Source organism: Cherax quadricarinatus, chromosome 71, assembly GCF_038502225.1.
Source record: "Cherax quadricarinatus isolate ZL_2023a chromosome 71, ASM3850222v1, whole genome shotgun sequence".
NCBI classification, from domain to species: Eukaryota; Metazoa; Arthropoda; class Malacostraca; order Decapoda; family Parastacidae; genus Cherax; species Cherax quadricarinatus.
This window is the reverse complement of record NC_091362.1, coordinates 21,661,870-21,669,054: the sequence shown is the minus strand read 5'-3', so window position 1 is coordinate 21,669,054 and position 7,185 is coordinate 21,661,870.

The following is a 7,185-nucleotide window of genomic DNA, read 5'->3' as shown; positions in this document are numbered from 1 at the left end:
AGCACCAGCAGGGCTGGAGTTTCCTCTATAATAAGATAGCAATATGTTTTGCCAGCGGGAGATGGAAAAAAAAGGATGTTTTCGTGGTTGAAAAGTTCCAGCTTGTGTACGGCTGAGAGGAGATCCTCCCGAGGCAGTAGTGACCCAGGACCCTTCAGTGACCTGACCACGCAGGAGTGACCCACGGCTTAGTGACCTGGCTTGAACACACCATAAAATATGGTCAGGAAAAATGTCACAGAAAATAAGTCACAATTTTGGTTAAGAGTCACATGAGGTTAGGTTAGGTTGTGACTTCTTTCCCTGGATCCCAAAATATACACTGATAGAACTAGGTTGGGTCATTGGCCCTGCTTCGCATGGTCCTGCCTCGCATGGTCCTGCCTCGCATGGTCCTGCCTCGCATGGTCCTGCCTCGCATGGTCCTGCCTCGCATGGTCCTGCCTCGTATGGGCCTGCCACGCATGGGCCAGTAGGCTTGCTTCAATGTTCCTTCTTTCTTATGTTCTTATGCCTGTACGTATTTCTAAGATACACACAGAAGCTTATGACGACGTTTCGGTCCAACTTGGAGTGGCAGACAACATGAAGCAGCAGTGGCAGACAACATGAAGGAGCAGTGGCAGACAACATGAATCAGCAGTGGTAGACAACATGAATCAGCAGTGGTAGACAACATGAAGCAGCGGCGGCAGACATCATGAAGCAGCAGTGGCAGACAACATGAAGCAGCAGTGGCAGACATCATGAAGCAGCAGTGGTAGACAACATGAAGCAGCGGCGGCAGACATCATGAAGCAGCAGTGGCAGACAACATGAATCAGCAGTGGTAGACAACATGAATCAGCAGTGGTAGACAACATGAAGCAGCAGTGGCAGACATCATGAAGCAGCAGTGGCAGACAACATGAAGCAGCAGTGGTAGACAACATGAATCAGCAGTGGTAGACAACATGAATCAGCAGTGGTAGACAACATGAAGCAGCGGCGGCAGACATCATGAAGCAGCAGTGGCAGACAACATGAATCAGCAGTGGTAGACAACATGAAGCAGCGGCGGCAGACATCATGAAGCAGCAGTGGCAGACAACATGAATCAGCAGTGGTAGACAACATGAAGCAGCGGCGGCAGACATCATGAAGCAGCAGTGGCAGACAACATGAATCAGCAGTGGTAGACAACATGAAGCAGCAGTGGTAGACAACATGAAGCAGCAGTGGTAGACAACATGAAGCAGCAGTGGCAGACATCATGAAGCAGCAGTGGCAGACAACATGAAGCAGCAGTGGTAGACAACATGAATCAGCAGTGGCAGACATCATGAAGCAGCAGTGGCAGACAACATGAAGCAGCAGTGGCAGACATCATGAAGCAGCAGTGGTAGACAACATGAAGCAGCAGTGGCAGACATCATGAAGCAGCAGTGGCAGACAACATGAAGCAGCAGTGGTAGACAACATGAATCAGCAGTGGTAGACAACATGAAGCAGCAGTGGCAGACATCATGAAGCAGCAGTGGCAGACAACATGAAGCAGCAGTGGCAGACAACATGAAGCAGCAGTGGCAGACAACATGAAGCAGCAGTGGCAGACAACATGAAGCAGCAGTGGTAGGCAACATGAGGTAGCAGTGGCAGACATCATGAAGCAGCAGTGGCAGACAACATGAAGCAGCAGTGGTAGACAACATGAATCAGCAGTGGCAGACATCATGAAGCAGCAGTGGCAGACAACATGAAGCAGCAGTGGTAGACAACATGAAGCAGCAGTGGCAGACAACATGAAGCAGCAGTGGTAGACAACATGAATCAGCAGTGGCAGACAACATGAAGCAGCAGTGGCAGACATCATGAAGCAGCAGTGGTAGACAACATGAATCAGCAGTGGTAGACAACATGAATCAGCAGTGGTAGACAACATGAAGCAGCGGCGGCAAACATCATGAAGCAGCAGTGGCAGACAACATGAATCAGCAGTGGTAGACAACATGAAGCAGCGGCGGCAGACATCATGAAGCAGCAGTGGCAGACAACATGAATCAGCAGTGGTAGACAACATGAAGGAGCGGCGGCAGACATCATGAAGCAGCAGTGGCAGACAACATGAATCAGCAGTGGTAGACAACATGAAGCAGCGGCGGCAGACATCATGAAGCAGCAGTGGCAGACAACATGAGGTAGCAGTGGCAGACAACATGAGGTAGCAGTGGCAGACAACATGAGGTAGCAGTGGCAGACAACATGAAGGAGCGGCGGCAGACATCATGAAGCAGCAGTGGCAGACAACATGAATCAGCAGTGGTAGACAACATGAATCAGCAGTGGTAGACAACATGAAGCAGCAGTGGCAGACAACATGAGGTAGCAGTGGCAGACATCATGAAGCAGCAGTTGCATTAAGATCATTTACAAGTCACACTAACATATGAAGATGAAGGCGCCAGTATTTCTAGAGATATCCGAGTGGGACGGGATGTGTAGGTAAGTCTCCGAGAACCTACTGACCATGTTCACCTAGCAGTAAACAGGTGCCAGGGAACACTGCTAGCGTAGAGGTGAGTTGAAGCATAATATTTTTCTCCTGCCTTTGCTATGCTCAGGCGCCTGAAGTATTGGTATCCATTAAAAGTTGGGTTCCGTGAGTTTTACAAGGTGTTTTACTGCTGCTAGGTGCTGGACACCTAGGTACCACTACTGGGAGATGTAACTAGGTGCTGGACACCTAGGTACCACTACTGGGAGATGTAACTAGGTGCTGGGCATCCAGGTACCACTACTGGGAGATGTAACTAGGTGTTGGGCACCCAGTTACCACTACTGGGAGATGTAACTAGGTGTTGGGCACCCAGGTACTACTACTGGGAGATGTAACTAGGTGCTGGACACCTAGGTACCACTACTGGGAGATGTAACTAGGTGCTGGACACCTAGGTACCACTACTGGGAGATGTAACTAGGTGCTGGACACCTAGGTACCACTACTGGGAGATGTAACTAGGTGTTGGGCACCCAGTTACCACTACTGGGAGATGTAACTAGGTGTTGGGCACCCAGTTACCACTACTGGGAGATGTAACTAGGTGTTGGGCATCCAGGTACCACTACTGGGAGATGTAACTAGGTGTTGGGCACCCAGTTACCACTACTGGGAGATGTAACTAGGTGTTGGGCATCCAGGTACCACTACTGGAAGATGTAACTAGGTGCTGGGCATCCAGGTACCACTACTGGGAGATGTAACTAGGTGTTGGGCACCCAGTTACCACTACTGGGAGATGTAACTAGGTGTTGGGCATCCAGGTACCACTACTGGGAGATGTAACTAGGTGCTGGGCATCCAGGTACCACTACTGGGAGATGTAACTAGGTGCTGGGCATCCAGGTACCACTACTGGGAGATGTAACTAGGTGCTGGGCATCCAGGTACCACTACTGGGAGATGTAACTAGGTGCTGGGCATCCAGGTACCACTACTGGGAGATGTAACTAGGTGTTGGGCACCCAGTTACCACTACTGGGAGATGTAACTAGGTGCTGGGCATCCAGGTACCACTACTGGGAGATGTAACTAGGTGCTGGGCACCCAGTTACCACTACTGGGAGATGTAACTAGGTGTTGGGCATCCAGGTACCACTACTGGGAGATGTAACTAGGTGCTGGGCATCCAGGTGCCACTACTGGGAGATGTAACTAGGTGTTGGGCATCCAGGTACCACTACTGGGAGATGTAACTAGGTGTTGGGCATCCAGGTACCACTACTGGGAGATGTAACTAGGTGCTGGGCATCCAGGTACCACTACTGGAAGATGTAACTAGGTGCTGGGCATCCAGGTACCACTACTGGGAGATGTAACTAGGTGCTGGGCATCCAGGTACCACTACTGGGAGATGTAACTAGGTGTTGGGCACCCAGTTACCACTACTGGGAGATGTAACTAGGTGCTGGGCATCCAGGTACCACTACTGGGAGATGTAACTAGGTGCTGGGCATCCAGGTACCACTACTGGGAGATGTAACTAGGTGTTGGGCACCTAGGTACCACTACTAGGAGATGTAACTAGGTGTTGGGCACCCAGTTACCACTGCTGGGAGATGTAACTAGGTGTTGGGCACCCAGGTACCACTACTGGGAGATGTAACTAGGTGCTGGGCATCCAGGTACCACTACTGGGAGATGTAACTAGGTGTTGGGCATCCAGGTACCACTACTGGGAGATGTAACTAGGTGCTGGGCATCCAGGTACCACTACTGGGAGATGTAACTAGGTGCTGGGCATCCAGGTACCACTACTGGGAGATGTAACTAGGTGTTGGGCACCTAGGTACCACTACTGGGAGATGTAACTAGGTGTTGGGCATCCAGGTACCGCTACTGGGAGATGTAACTAGGTGCTGGGCATCCAGGTACCACTACTGGGAGATGTAACTAGGTGCTGGGCATCCAGGTACCACTACTGGGAGATGTAACTAGGTGTTGGGCATCCAGGTACCACTACTGGGAGATGTAACTAGGTGTTGGGCACCTAGGTACCACTACTGGGAGATGTAACTAGGTGCTGGGCATCCAGGTACCACTACTGGGAGATGTAACTAGGTGTTGGGCACCTAGGTACCACTACTGGGAGATGTAACTAGGTGTTGGGTACCTAGGTACCACTGCTTGGATGCCACAATTGTACCGCTGAAACAAGGTGCTTTGCAGATAGGTACCTCAGTTGGATGCTACACGTTCTTATAATAGCAAACCACGCACACACACTACTGGGAGATGTAACTAGGTGTTGGGCACCTAGGTACCACTACTGGGAGATGTAACTAGGTGCTGGGCACCCAGGTACTACTACTGGGAGATGTAACTAGGTGTTGGGCACCCAGTTACAAAAACTGGGAGATGTAACTAGGTGCTGGGCACCCAGGTACTACTACTGAGAAATATAACTAGGTGCTGGGCACCCAGGTACTACTACTGGGAGGTGTAACTAGGTGCTGGACATCCAGGTACCACTACTGGGAGATGTAACTAGGTGCTGGGCACCCAGGTACCACTACTGGGAGATGTAACAAGGTGTTGGGTACCTAGGTACCACTGCTTGGATGCCACAATTGTACCGCTGAAACAAGGTGCTTTGCAGATAGGTACCTCAGTTGGATGCTACACGTTCTTATAACAGCAAACCACACAGACACACACACACACACACACACACACACACACACACACACACACACACACACACACACACACACACACACACACACACACACACACAAAACACAAGGAAGTCCACCCCCCGTCTTTCACTCTCCTGATGCAAGACTTCTCAATTTTCTGATTCAATGGAGGTGTGGGGGTCTGGTGGGGTTTGAAGGAGGTGGAGGGAGTGGTCCCTGAAGCCTCCTGAGGACATACACGAGAGGAAGCAGGAGCCCAGAAACACAGCACAGGTGAGGGAGGAAGTTAGGGAGAAAGGTGGATGCAAGACGAAGGAAAATGGGAAGACGTGTGGAGGGCAAGGAAGGCACGGTGGACATACTGGAGTGGGTGGTCGAGACACAATACAATATATATAATTTTTAAAGGGGCGGAGGGGTAAGCCAGCGGAAGGCCTCGATCACACGACCGAAAGCTCCGGCTGCGGGTCATCATATGATTAGGACCCGCGTCCTGTTTCCTAATAAATCTTACATACTATAGAAGACACAATATATATCGAAAGAGGTACAAGACTTGGGAGAGACAAAAGCCTGGGCGGACCTGGGATGTTCCACAGATCACAAGAACAGAGCACTGCAGGAGGCCTACTGGCACATAGTTGAAAAAGAAAACGTGGGATTATACCAGATAGATCCACTCATTTAGGACATTTTAATAAAAAAAATTAGAAGTCTTTGAATCAAACATCTGGATCCCGTGATCAAGGCTTAAGAACCGTAGCGTTTTTAATAACATGTGTCCCAAGAGTCCCTTCTCCCTACCCTTCCACACACCCCTCTCCCTACCCTTCCACACACCCTTCTCCCTACCCTCCCTTACCCTACCCTTCCACACACCCTTACCCTCCACATACCCTCCCTACCCTCCCACACCCTTCTCCCTACCCTTCCACACACCCTTCTCCCTCCCTTACCCTTCCACACACCCTTCTCCCTACCCTTCCACACACCCTTCTCCCTACCCTTCCACACACCCTTCTCCCTACCCTCCCACACACCCTTCTCCCTACCCTTCCACACACCCTTCTCCCTACCCTTCCACACACCCTTCTCCCTACCCTTCCACACACCCTTCTCCCTACCCTTCCACACACCATTCTCCCTGCCCTCCCACACACCCTTCTCCCTGCCCTCCCAAACACCATTCTACCTACCCTCCCACACTCCCTTCTCCCTACCCTCCCACACGCCCTTCTCCCTACCCTTCCACACTCCCTTCTCCCTACCCTTCCACACACCATTCTCCCTACCCTTCCACACACCATTCTCCCTGCCCTCCCACACACCCTTCTCCCTGCCCTCCCAAACACCATTCTACCTACCCTCCCACACTCCCTTCTCTCTACCCTCCCACACACCATTCTTCCTACCCTTCCACACACCATTCTCCCTGCCCTCCCACACACCCTTCTCCCTGCCCTCCCAAACACCATTCTACCTACCCTCCCACACTCCCTTCTCCCTGCCCTCCCACACACCCTTCTCCCTACCCTTCCACACACCCTTCACCCTGCCCTTCCACACACCCTTCTCCCTACCCTTCCACACACCATTCTCCCTACCCTTCCACACACCATTCTCCCTGCTCTCCCACACACCCTTCTCCCTGCCCTCCCAAACACCATTCTCCCTGCCCTCCCACACCCTTCTCCCTACCCTTCCACACACCATTCTCCCTACCCTTCCACACACCCTTCTCCCTATCCTCCCACACACCCTTCTCCCTGCCCTCCCACACACCATTCTCCCTACCCTTCCACACACCATTCTCCCTGCTCTCCCACACACCCTTCTCCCTGCCCTCCCACACACCCTCACCACAGCTATGCTGCACAATACACCGCCTCTCCCACCTAACAACCATCTTGGTGTTCCATCTTAAAGTCAACATGGAAATGACTTTCAGCTTATAATACGATTTATAGCCGGTTGAATTACCTCGTGCATTTTTATTACCATTATTATTCT